The 13,756-nt window shown below is 46.2% G+C and overlaps 1 protein-coding gene across 1 annotated transcript in view; it reads left to right on the top strand.

The window, feature by feature from the left end:
* The first annotated feature begins 240 nt into the window (after positions 1-240).
* LYN (LYN proto-oncogene, Src family tyrosine kinase) overlaps positions 241-13,756 on the top strand; it is a 118,090-nt gene continuing 104,574 nt past the window's right edge. The window contains exon 1 of the mRNA XM_040972553.1: positions 241-462. The gene's annotated coding sequence lies outside the window, so the exon portion shown is untranslated. The remainder of the gene's footprint in view (positions 463-13,756) is intronic.

Genomic DNA, 13,756 nt, shown 5'->3' with positions numbered 1-13,756 from the left:
TCTCTGGAGACCTCTCACTCCTCTCTACCGAAGGACTTGGGAACCCAACCTGCTCCCCAACCTGGAGCCATAGGTAGGGTCTAGCGTCGATAGGTTTCTTTGACTGTAAAGCCCCAGCGACAACCGGAGCAAACACCCAAACCTTGGGCTGGGACCAAACGGTCACTTCCCCCGCCCTCTGGGCGCAGTATGCAAATCCCAGCACCAGGAAGTAGCTGGGACCTCACGGCCGAGCCCGGCGACAGCCAGTTCCTCTCCCACCGCGCCGGCCGCTTCGCCGCTCGTTCTCTGCCCTGGCGCTCCCGGACCCCACGCGCGCAGACCCTCGCCACGCGTCCCTCCTGCTGGGTCCGCTGTCCTTCCCCACGAGGGGCACCCGGGCCACCCAGTTGCGCCGCCTCCTGTGAACTAAGTCACCGTGGAGCTCCACCGCCACCGTCCCGAAACTTTCACCGCGAGCGGGTGAGTCCCTGGCGCTGGCCCCACGGGTGGGCGCGGGTGCCGGGCCGAGGCCTGCGGCTGTGCCACTGCCGGGAGTCCCCAACGCCGGCTCGGTTCGTTAGGGAGGCTAGGGCGCAGGCCGCCTCAGCGGTCCCGCGCGCCGCTTCCTGGCCGCATCAGCGGCCGGTGCTAGCGGTGAAGGCACCAGATGACATCAGCCCGTGGGTGACCCGCGAAGCGAAGGCGCACGGGGGCGGGAAGATCCTCAGGTGTCGCGGTGGAGGAGCGCAGGGGCGCAGTGGGAGGTGCTGGCACTGGCGTTCTGTAGCTGGTTCTCTAGCGCGGCGGGGAAGCCTTGGTCCACGCGCAGCTGGCTTGAGGAAATTCCTAACATTGCGCAATCTGGTCTCTCCACTGGGTCCTGGGTCCCCACGGGCAAGGGAAGGGGTTCGGCACAGACCCTCTTCCAGGCGGGCGAACAGTTGCGCTTCTCGGTGGCCCAAGCAGCGACGTGACGTCGAGGGGCCACAGCGAAGGTGACAGCCCAGCCTCCCGCTGAGCGGGCGCCTCTTGGCTGCAGACGCTTCTGGTGCCTCGGCAGATCGAGAGGAAACCGGAGTTATTTTAAGAATTCAGGGGTTGCCTTTCCTTGGCCTTTGGGGGAAGGGTGAGAGCGTCAGTTCCCACTTTTCCTGCCTTATCTAGGCCAGTTGGGGCCTTTTCAGACGCCTGCCGTGCATGCATTTGTGAGTCTACATCTTGTAGCCAGCCTGTGATCCTGTGTCTCCGTGTGAGTGTGTGAGTGTGTGTGTGTTAATGACCCCAATCCCAACAGCCCCTCTTCGCCCCACCTCCCCTGCTCAATCTCCTGGGCCTCAAAGGTTTGCTTTGGAATCCAGGCCTCAGCTATCTTAGGTAGTGCTGGATGGTCGAAATTTCCTTTTTGAATGTTCTCATCCTGGGGGAGAGCCTGTCTACCTTGCACATTCATGAACTTCATACATGGTGGTTAACTGTTGTTGATGGAAATAAATTCCCTAATCTTTGCCGGTTGGTGATTTTAAAGCAAAGATAGCATGTCTGAACCATCGGACTTTCCTGACAAAACTGCTTAATAGATACTGGAGGAGCTGGCTGGCCTAGAGCAGGTTCAGCTCTCTGAGTTGTCCTCAGAAGCAGCCGGGGAGATGTTTGGTCCATGAGCACCTCTTTCGGCCCCTGGCAGCGTGTCCAAGCCCCACTAACCCTGCTCCGAGTGGAAGCTCAGAGACAAGGAGTCTGCCAAGTGCTTCCTGGGTTGAGGTTAAGGTCTACAGGCGAAATGTGTGGTGCAGTTATTCCTTCGTTTCTCTAGAGGTAAGGTTTGTGCAGCTCTAAGAAACATAGCTAGATCACAAGCGCTTTGGTGATGCCTCTCTTTGCATGTAAATGAGGCCTCTGGATGAGAGGACCTAAGGGGAGGAAATGTAGGGGAAGAAAATAGGAGAGAATACATCTAAATTGTAGTTTGTCCTGTCATTTGCTAGAGTTGGACTTCAGAATAAGACATGGGGGCCATCCAGGCAGCCAGCGTTGCCTTCATAGTTGCAATAGACTTAGGTTACAGTATGTCCACATGGATACTGCATTCTCCACCACCATGGATACTGGGAAGACAGCTTAGTATGTCCAAAACCATAGCCCTGATGCCTAGCACATAGTGGAAGGAGGCATGAAGGCCTACTATGAGCCCTGTGCACAGCTAAGGACAGAGGGGTGACGCAGAATGGTCCCTGGGCAGTTGATGCCTGCATGTTTTTTCTGTCTTGGTTTCTAAGGCAGAGATTTGAGGGGCTCTGTTAGCCACAAAACTACTTAGCACTAGTGCTCTACACGGAAACCTCCACCCAAGACTGTCTTCTTTGCTGCTCTCTCCTGGGAATAGAGGACTTGCCATGGAGCTGTCTGCTTCTTGCAAAGGAAGCTAGCTCCATCTCTTTGTTTTGGGCTCACTGCTGCTGGTTGCAAGAGTGTGTGAAGACTTTGCAATATCTTCATCCCTGCCTTCAGTAACTTCCTTTTAGCAGGAAGATGGTCCAGGATCAATTATTTGTGAATCAAAGACTGTGGAAGACTTTTTATGCCACTGGCATTTGTATTCAGAAGCAAATGACCAAATGTCTGAGATTCCAGATCATTGATAGAAATATATAGAGTTGTAATGTAACAAAATTAAATATGACAATATGCAAATCCACATGAGTGTTACAAGTAAGAATGCAATGTGTTTTTGCCCAAAGCAGGGGTCCTGTTTGTAACTCACCACTACTGAAGGTCTCTATGCTGCGTAGGTTATTAACATTGGAAGGACCCGACAATCAGTAGTAAGGACATTAGTCAAAGAGCCACTGGATGAAGAGATGGCTTCTAATCTTTCATAGGCAGTCATGACCATTTGCTTGTCTAGGGCCCTGGAAGCTTCCTGCTTCTACACAGGATAGGCAGAAGAAAGTACAGAAGTACAGGTATCAGGGGCTTGTCTGAGGCCACAAGCTAAGTGGAACGATAGACATAGTTGTGATATCTTTGACATTTTCTACCTGTAGTAAGTACTTAATTACTTAAAAGAAAATGGGCTATTTTTAAAATGGGTAAACACATATTTTAAAAATAGCGAGGTGAACTTCTTTTTGTTGCTTGGCAGTTTTATGAACCAAATGGCTGCTGTTTGGGATGTGGAAACAGATGCCTGTTTAAGCAGGGCTGCCTGGAAAGGAGTTTCTGTGTCTGTAGTCATGGCTTCCTGCTGGGGGAGTGGATCTAGAGGTTGATCTACCATAACTGCTGTGGTGACACCAGCACTGGCTGCTTTTCAAGGAGCTTCATGGCAGCCTTGGGTCCCATTGGATGCTTATGGGTTAATACAGAAGTTTCCAAGGAAGGTGAAGCTAAAGGACTCCCTGCAGCCAGGAGTCCTATCCAAACCCCTCTGTGTGGTTGTTAAAACAATGAGATCATCTAAAAGGTGAAAACAGAAAGTAAGGGGGCTGAGGGCACAGGCCCCATGTTAAGCCCACGTCCTGTTTCTGATCACCAGCAATGGGCAAGGCAGCATCTGTCGCCAGTTTTCTGATGGCTGGGCATGCATTTTCTCATGTTCTTGAACGTCAGTAATGAAGAGAAGCACATGGAAGAGGAAGTTGGTTTTTTTTTTCTTCACTCACAAATACTGAAAGATTTCTTGTAGCTACATAGTTTCCTGGTACTTAAGTTGCGAAAATCTTGAGCTCACTCTGTCGACATTTCTAAAATGTCTTATAAGTTTGTAAGTTCTCGTTTGGGAGAGATAGCCAAGCCTAGACAACGCTATGGAAATCTGCCAATGAAGGAATTATAAGTTTGGCTTAAGGACTTTTTAGCAAATTTAATTGCTTGAGATATTACTAAAATAAAGTGTCAACATTCCTTATTTGCCACGAAGCTATTTCTTGAAAGCGGTCTACGTTGATGTAGGATTTTCTCAACATGCCATTTGCTTCACTGTGCTTTATTAACCCTCATGTATTTCCATCCTCTCCCTCACCTCCTTTCTAAAGCTCTTTCTCTCCCTATGTTACAAAGCCATCTCTATTTTTTAAAAAAGATTTATGTATTTATTTGAGAGGCAGACTTTACAAAGAGAGAAAAATCTTGCATCTGCTAGTTTACTCCCCAAATGGCCACAGTGGCTATTGCTGCGATGGTCTGAGTCAGGTGCCAAGGGCTTCTTCAGTGTCTCCCAAGTGGGTTCAGGAATCCAAGTTGTTGGGCCATCCTCTACTGGTTTCCCAGGCCACAAGCAGGGAGCCGAATGGGAAGTGAAGCAGCCAGGACATGAACCAGTGTCCATGCGGGATGCTGGCATCACAGTTGGTGACTTTACTTGCTATGCTACAATGTTATTTTCAAAGCCATCTTTAAACCAGGGGCTGATATGGCATGTGTTGACCATGGATAGGAAGAGATGAACTCTTCGCTCCAAGTGGTAACAATGGACAGGCTCCGTTTGAGTTGCTTGTTCATAGCCCAGGCTCTATGTGTTGAGTTTTAAAACATTGGGAAGAAGCATTCAGATGTGTAGCTCAGAGTGTTTTTTAATTTGTTTCACTTCCTTTTTACAGTTCATGCATCAGACAAAGTCAAATATTCACTACCTACCTACACCCTCATCCTTCTGTTAGTATCTCCGCCTCTCTCACTGCTCATTACTGACCTGAAGTGTACCTAGTGCCCTCCTCTCCATCTTGGTAAAACAAAACAAAACAAAAAAACCTGGTGGAAAACCATGAGGGTGGGAGAGAATACCAGGGAGGTTGGGGACAACACTGATTTCTTGTACCTCCACCCACGAGTAACGGCATGTTCTTGGGGGTTGGCACTTCTGGGTGGCTCCACTCTTCCTGTAAATGTTGACCTCCATGAGGGTGAGGGAAATGGAGAAGCAAGTCTCAGAGAGGCCCTCTGGGAGAGTGAGGACCACTTCTGCTTTCCACAGGGAAGCTGTGTAGAGGACAGCAGAACTGTAGCTGGAGGCCCCAGGGTGGAGGCTGAGGGAAGAGGCAGGCGAGGAAGTGATACTTCTCCGGATCATTTGCCTGCAGCCCCACCTTCTTGGTTGGCCCGAGCTCCTTTGCTCTCAGAGCTCTTTCTTCTGTCTTCCGGTCTGCCCATCCTAGGATTGTCTGGGTGGAGGTGGGAGAGTTGAGAGAATGGGAGGCAGGTGGTGAATCTACAGTCATCAGTGCAACACAACTCCTTCTCTGGGGAAGAATTACTGTGCAGTGTCTGGCTTCTTTAGCAGAAAGACGCACATTTTTAAATTACTATGTTGGAAACCTGTGAAATACTATGTATATTTTTTAAAAATCTAATGTCTAGGCAATATTGCCACTTCTTACTCCAAATTCAGTTGTTCAGAGCTACTTTTTTTTTAAAAGATTTATTTATTTTTATTACAAAATCAGATACAGGGCCCGGCGCGGTGGCGCAAGTGGTTAAAGGTCCTCACCTTGCACGCCCGGGATCCCATATGGGCGCCGGTTCTAATCCCGGCAGCCCCGCTTCCCTTCCAGCTCCCTGCCTGTGGCCTGGGAAAGCAGTCGAGGACGGCCCAAAGCTTTGGGAACCTGCACCCGCGTGGGAGACCCGGAAGAGGCTCCTGGCTTCGGATCGGCATAGTATCGGCCCGTTGCGCTCACTTGGGGAGTGAATCATTGGACGGAAGATCTTCCTCTCTGTCTCTCCTCTCTGTATATCCGCCTTTCCAATGAAAAAATAATAAAAATAAATCTTAAAAAAAAAAAAAAATCAGATACAGAGAGGAAGATCTTCTGTCCAATGATTCACTCCCCAAGTGAGCACAAGGGCCGGTACTGCGCTGATCAGAAGCCAGGAACCAGGAGCCTCTTCTGGGTATCCCACACGGGTGCAGGGTCTCAAAGCCTTGGGCCATCCCCGACTTCTTTCCCAGGCCACAAGCAGGGAGCTGGATGGGAAGTGGAGCTGCAGAGATTAGAACTGGCACCCATATGGGATCCCGGCATGTTCAAGGCGAGGGCTTTAGCTGCTAGGCCACACTGCTGGGCCCAAGAGCTACTTTTTAAAACTGCTTAAGCTATAACTTCTTGAATCTTGCGATGAAGCAGTAGCTGTTAAAAGTTACTTGGCCACAGCCTATATAAAGAAATAGGAGTGTACTTTGTGTGTGTGTGTGTGTGTATTTGAAAGGCAGAGTGACGAAATGAGAGCTTGTCCTGATGGTTCACTCCCCAATTATCCTCAACAACCCAGGCTAGATCAGGCAAAAGCAGGGAGTCGGGAACTTAATCTGGGTCTCCCACATATATGACAGGAACTCAAATACTTGAGCTATCACTTGAATGGTCAAAATTACAGGAAGTTGGACATAAAGACAGAGCCAGGACCTAAACTCAGGCACTATGGTATGGGAGCCTGCTTTCCAAGTTGTATTAGCAGGGAGCTGCATCGAAAGTGGAGCAGCCAGAACTCAAACTGTCACCCAGGCAAGATACCAATGCTGCAGGCAGCAGCTTCACTCACTATGCCACAGTCCTACTCCCCATCTTAATGAGATTCTTAAATATCCCTCCTAGGACACCACTGTGAAACAAAAAACAAACGGAAGCAGACAGGATAATAATGTGCCTGTGGACACAGAGCTGACAGTATTTAATTTACCAAAGCTTTCTGGATTGCCTCCTGGGAGACAGACACAGAGTGAGGAGCTGAGCTACCAATCAGCATATGTTGGGTCCAGCACAGTGCCTCAATGGCTAATCTTCACCTTGCAAGTGCTGGGATATCATAGGGGCCTTGGTTTGTATCCTGGTTGATTCACTTCCCATGTAGCCCCCTACTTATGGCCTAGGAATGCAGTGGAAGATGGCCCAAAGCCTCAGGACCCTCCTGGCTTTGGATTGGCTCTGTCCTAGCTATTGAAACCATTTGGAGGGTGAACCAGTGAATGGAAGATCTTTCTCTCTGTCTCTTCTTTGTGCCATAAATCAGATATGACTTTCCAATAAAAATGAATAGATCTCTTTTTAAAAATCAGCATATTTTGTTGGGAAATTTAAAGGGAGAGGACTGTACGTAATAGAAGGGGGGGGGGACTTGCTGAGAACTGACAGGATCTGACAGTGCAACAAGGATCTCTTTGTCGCCAGAACTCACTCCAGGGGGCTATGTCAGCCTAACAGGTAGGCAGGAAGGGCACTACTATAATAATAAATGATGGATTTAATTGTCCAAATGAAATGGGAACAGAAGCCTTTTAGTGAGAAACCATCACAGGCAACTTCTTACCTAGACTTTTTGATCTAATAAGACACTGATGATGTAGCCAAGAATGAGCACTCATTTACTGTTTTGAGTAGGTACATGATTAACACTGGTGGGAGGGGCTCAAAAAGACCTCCCCAGAGATTAATTAGGTGCCAAGAAATAACATTTTATTGCTGTTTTTCATGACAACAGATGGCTTTCCCCTGTAATGGTCACTGCAAGTAAACCCTCGACACCTGTCCTCAATGATGTTGCTCCCCTCAGATACTCACCTAACTGCTCCCGGTGATGGATGGTAACATTGTGGAGGACATGAGCAGATGGCAGTGGCAGTCTAAGTTGCTGTGCAGATATCAGTATGTCCTGTTTGATTTAAAAGAATGAAATCATTGAAAAATAATGTTTTAGTGTTGGGATTATTTTTGGAATATATGAGCAGTTTTCTTAAAACCGTCACCAGGGTGGGCATTTGTCCTAGCTGTGGAGAAATGGGCTGAGTTGCCTGTGTCCTAACTCTAAGTGCTCGGATTTGATTCCCAGCTCTGACGCCTCACTTTGGCTTTGTGATGATGCATACCATAGAAGCAGCAGTGATGCCTCAATTAATTGGGATCCAGCTGCCCACATGGGAGAGCTAGTTCCTGGGTTGGCTCCAGACCAGCAATTGCAGGCCTGTGGGATTTAACCAGTAGGTAGAAGTGCTTTCATTCTACTTCTCCCTCTGTCTTTCCCACTCTCAAATATATATATTAAAAAGTACAACTGTAACTGGGCATGAAAATATTTGGTCAATGACAAGCAACCGCCTCCATAATCTTGTAGAAAGTTGGTTGTGTTCAAGGTGCCTTTTTAGTGTGAGGAAAGGTGGTATAAATGGGAAGAAAATGAGCTTCTACATTCCCATCTAGGCTTTACCACTTGTGACTTGGGCCAGTTACTTATTCTCACTGCTTTTTCCTCTATGAAATTCTGGTAACACCACATCTCGGCCTAGTGCTGACAGTCAACAGAGCTCATGACTCATCCTGAGCATTGTTTCCCACAGTAGGTGGGTAACAAACGGAGCTGTTCTTATTGCTAGGGTATGTACTGCCATCTTAGAGGGTAGGCATGTAGTTCCTTTCTTATCGGCAACAGAGACCAGGTATGTTTATACATCGTCCCAGCCCCAGAGGCTCACAGTGGAGCACACAGTGAGTCATAGGCCATCCAGTTAGCCCGTCATGTGATGGGGCTTAGGTGTTTGGCGAGCCAGATTGATCTGCCTGTAAGGTCTCCAGAATGGCACTGAGTCCTAAGCCGTCCAGGGTCAGAAGGGTGGCCTCTGCTTCCCAAGGTGCTGAGTGGGAGCACAGTTCTCTTTGATGTACCAACAGTTCTTCTTGATGTACCAACTGCTCTGCATTGCAGATAATGAGAAAGTGCTGAAGCCAGGATGTTCAGAGATAAGATTTTCACTGTGGAAAATCGTCAGAGCAGGGCAAGATGTGATAGGACCGAAAACTTGAAACACACGAAAACCTGAGGAATTCCTTGACCTAGGGTGCATCTTTAATGATGGGGGGCTTTGTAACCTGGAGAGTGACAAACAAGCTTGGTAGTGGACACAATCCTTGCATTCACAATTTTTTTGGGGGGGGATGACAGAAATACAGAGAGGCTAACGAGGACAGAGAGCTCCCATCTGGCTTGTTCTAAAGTCAGTAGCTAGGAGCTCAGTCCAGATCTCCCGGGTGGTCACATAAGGAACCATATCAGCAGGAAACCAGAGGCAGGAGCCAAATGTGACTGTCAAACCCAGGCTTTCTGATGGAGGAAGTGGGCATCACAACTTTAAGGTTGAATGTCTGCACTGAAAATGTTTTTTCCCCAAAGATTTATGTATTTCAGAGAGTTGTAGAGATAGAGCGGTCTTCCATCTGCTGCTTCACTTCCCCCAAATGGCCACAAGAGCTGGGGCTGGGCCAAATCAAAGCCAGAGCCTCTTCCAGGTCACCCAGATGGGTGGCATTTGAACCATCTTTTGCTGCTTTTCCCAGGCTTCTAGCAAGAAACTAGATCAGAGCTGGATTCATTGCCTCTATGGAATGCTAGCATTCAATATGATGGCTTAATCCACTATGCCATGACACCAGCTTCATGAATTTTTTACATAGGAAACTTCAGAACACTTGTGGAAAAATAGAATGATAAAATAAGTTTATTATTTAATATGATAAAGAAATGTTTATTTTAGCATAAAATATTGGAGCCCTTACATAATTTTTTCATAAAACTCATTTCCACAAAGTTTTTGAAGATTAAGAATTTATAATAAATATAATCATTATGACAGAAATTAATTTTTTGAAAGATTTTGCTTTTATTTATTTGAAAGGCAGAGTTACAGAGAGAGAGAGGGAAAGATAAAGAAACACACACACACACACGCACACACACACTCATATACCCTTCATCTGCTGGTTCACCCTGCAGTGGCCATGATTGGTTCAAGCTGAAGCCAGGAGTCCAGAACTCTGTCCACATCTCTACATTTGTGGAAGAGGTTCAAATCCTTGAGCCATTTCCTGATGGATTCTCAGGATTGGAAGGGAGCTGGATCAGAAGTAGAGCAGCTGGGACATGAAGGACTGTTTTTCTATAGGATGTTGGTCTTGCATGCAGTGGCTTGACCTGAGCTGAAATGCCAGCCTGCAGAACTGATTTTTCTTTTGGGGGACCATATTGCTTTTGTGAATTGTTTCAAATTCAATCTTAAGGTACATTTTGTGACTATCTACATATGTATGACTATGATATTTCATTATTTTTGAAGTTTTCAGTAATTGAAGGCTATCATTAGTGGAGGGATTGACTAAATTTTCTTTAGATTCTGTTATAAGTAGGTGATTCTGAAGGGCCAGATAGAAAAAAATGTCCCACTGCTTTGGTGAATGTCCCTCGGATATTGTGTTTTTCTGCAGGCATGACACAACTTTAACTGAGATGCTGCTGTGAATTCTACATTCTTAGGTGACCTGTTGCCTTCTGGTGTCAATGGCCAGCCATTGACCTATTGATGTCTCCTGTCTTCCTTGATGATTGTTGCTGTTAGAGTCCTCAATGGGTAGTCACTTTCTTTTGCACATAATAGCAAAATGTTATTGCTTACTCCAGGTCATTTTAGCACAAGTGGTAGAGGTCACCTCGTGAGGCCCTGTTGACAGGAATATCACTGGGATTGTTCATTTGTGGACCATTGCATAGGTAACAATTTTTTTTCTCTTCACTCTTGTCCCTAGCTATTCAGTTGCTAGAATTCTCATGTGTGACTTTGATCTGAGCCTTATTTAAATACCTTTTATTCATCCATTAATTAGTAGTGTAGTTGGCAGAATCACATATAACTTGTTCCTCTTTCCATGTCTACAAAGCTAAGTAAATTCTTAAGTACAAATGTGTGGGTAGCATAAGAGTGGTTTCTACTCAGCTGCATGGGCTCAAACATCCTGTTCCAGGGCACCGTGCCAGTGCACATAGGCATTTCTCTGTCCTGGTTGGTTTTAGGGATCCAGCCGTACTACTTGTAATTAAACGGAGCTCATTTTGCTGATGTCAGGGAACCTACTGCATTGATTATTAGCTTCCACTTGTGCTTCACAGAGTTCTAATATTTGTTAGAGGGAGAGAAAGAGTGAGAGTGAGAGACAGAAGACTGGGGGACAATTTGGCCCAAGGAACTTGTCAATCTAAGAAGTAATGCTTTTTTATCCATAATTCATAAAACATCTCTTGGATGTTTGCCTGCTCATGAACGTGCATGCATATGGCGTGCAGTCACATCCATTAGTTCTCAGTAGCAGAACTGCCTACTCTACACAATCAGCCCTTAGTATTCTTGGATTCAGTCAACCTTGGATTGGAAATATTTAACAGAAAATGGATTTTGTATTGAATATGCACAAGATTTTTCCTTTTTGTTACAATTCCTGAAACAATACAGTACAATGCAGATCACTGCCATTGTTGAGGTTGTGTAGATATGATTTAAAGTGTACAGGAGGGTTGTGTAGATCCTATGCCACACCGAGTCACAGGAGGGATTTAAGCATCTGAGAATTTTGCTGTCTCTGAGGGACCTTGGGACCAACCTCCTGCAGATAAGTGAGGGGAGACTGTATTCACAAACAGAAAGGTCTTCCTTCTGGTTCACTCCTGAAATGACCACAATGGCTGGGGGCTGGTCCAGGATGAAACCAAGCTCTTGAGACTATTTCTGAGTCCCCCGCTTGGGTGCCAGGGTCCAGGCAGGTGGAGCATCCATCTTGTGCTGCCTTCCCTGGTGCATTATCAGGGAGCTAAATAGAAAGCAGAGTAGCCAGTAGCCAGGACTCAAACCAGAGCTCTGATATGGGATGATAGCACCAAAAGCAGTGGCCCACCCCACTGTTTCATAGAACTCAGCCCCTTGAAACATCTTTTACATGTATAAGAAAGAATGCACATTTCTGTTTTAACACAAAATATGAAAAGTACACTGATATTGGAGTCCCAAAGTCACAGAGGTGGCTTGGGTCAAGACAAGCCAGGAGTATCCACACCCCAGGAGGAGATCTGAACCTGAGTTTGATTATCTACCATTGAATTCTCCCAGCAAGGGTTTCTGATGGATGGTGGCCAGTTTGCATCTTCACTGTGAGTTCTTTCATTACCTCAGGATCAATAGAGGTTTGGAATGAATCCACGTATGGAGGGAAGTGTTGAACTAAGGAGTCTGATCAGGGTAGAGCAAATTCCCAGTGGAGAAGTGAGCTGCTCGGTTGGAAGTGGAAGGAGGAAAGATGGGGAAATAACCGACTGGCTGCTCTTTTATGGTGAGGAATGTAGGTCATGGATCAGTGACAGTGCTGCAGTCCAGGAGACACCCTGTGGCGTGTTGGGGAGGGATGTCACGGCGACAAATCGAGTCATGCCTGCTTTGTTCAGTGCTTGTCTGGACATTAGATGGTGTTTCTTAAACTTTCAGGCGTCCTTTTCTGTAACACATAAAATGGTACTAATGAACTGCTTGTCTGATATCTTGGCTATTTTTGTGAGGATTAAATGAGTTCAGGTACTTGAGAGCTCTTTGTTGAATCTGTCCCACAAGCCACTTTAGGCTGCTTCATTGCATTGAACTACAATACCGCTTTCTTGATTTCAGAGGGTACCTCTCATCCTCTGAGTTTATCACGCCTGACCCTGGCCTGTCAAGATTGGAACCCATTTACCCGTCATTGCCAGCTGGGGGTAGGGAGGGGAAACAGATTTGCTGCACAGATCAGATGCAAAGTCAGTTTCTGAAAATGCTATGGTAAAGCCAGAGAAAAATGCTTTGTTGCTTCGTAATAGTGCTCAAGCATCCTGTTAAAAAAATTGTATTCAATTAAATGGAGTAAAAATCATGTCTCATTTGGTAGAGGTGCGACCTCAGGCCTCCCATCTGTTTAGCTTGCAAAGAAATGCTACAATCTCATTAAGCGAATGGAGAACCAGGCTCCTGCCCAGAGAGCTGCTCCAGGCAGGTTCAATGCTCTCAGAGGTCTCCTGTTTGGCCACTTACTGATCTGGGGTTGAGTTCTCCTGACACAGACAGGATAAACAGGCATGAAAGTTTTCATTCCCTTGGCTCCTCATGCTGCTTATCTCAAAGGATACCCCAGGGACTTGTGTTTGTATGAGTCCAAAGACCTAGTAGCATTTACCTGGTAGCCCCCTCTTCTCACTGTTCAAATTTACCTCCTTCATATTGTCTTTCGCCCACTTTAATGGAAAATTTATTACTTTATACATGTTATGAAATACCTCAAAAATTTTAGTAAAGCAATATAGCACTTTAAGCCATTAGAATAGCTTTTAAGATTAATAATAAACTTATCTTCTGAAGAAAGTCAGAAACATTAAAATAGATTTAGACTTGATTTTAGGAAGCAACTTTCATTTATTTTTTTAGTTGGAAGGAAAAGTTACAGAGATAAGCATAAAAAGAGAGATCTTTTATCCAGTGGTTCAACTCCTCCAATGGCCACAGTGGCCAGAACTGGACTGATCAGAAGCCAGGGCCCAGGAGATTTTTTCTAGGTTGTCCACATGGGTACAGGGGCCCAAGCACTTGAACCATCTTCCATTGCTTTTCCAGGCACATTAGTAGAGATCTAGATTGAAAGTGGAGCAGCTGAGACTTAAACCACGCTCAGATAGGATTGCCAGTGTCACAGATGGAGGATTAGCTTGCTACAACTTGGCACTGGCCCCAAGAAACTATTTTTTTTTTAAATGAGATTTGTTTCATTTATTTGAAAGACAGTAACAGAGGGAAGGAGACACACAGAGAACTTGAACTCAGGCACTTCAAAATAGCATGTAGGTGCCCCAAGTAGGGTCTGAAATGCTGTACTGAATGACGCACACTGTCACTTAAATCCTATTCTTTATTAAACTGCTGTACGACCCCACCTTTCTGTGCTCTTCAGTT

This window comes from Ochotona curzoniae, unplaced genomic scaffold, assembly GCF_017591425.1.
Source record: "Ochotona curzoniae isolate NIBS_2020 unplaced genomic scaffold, NIBS_Ocur_1.0 contig_2318, whole genome shotgun sequence".
Taxonomy (NCBI): Eukaryota; Metazoa; Chordata; class Mammalia; order Lagomorpha; family Ochotonidae; genus Ochotona; species Ochotona curzoniae.
This window is presented reverse-complemented; position numbering and strand designations above follow the sequence as displayed.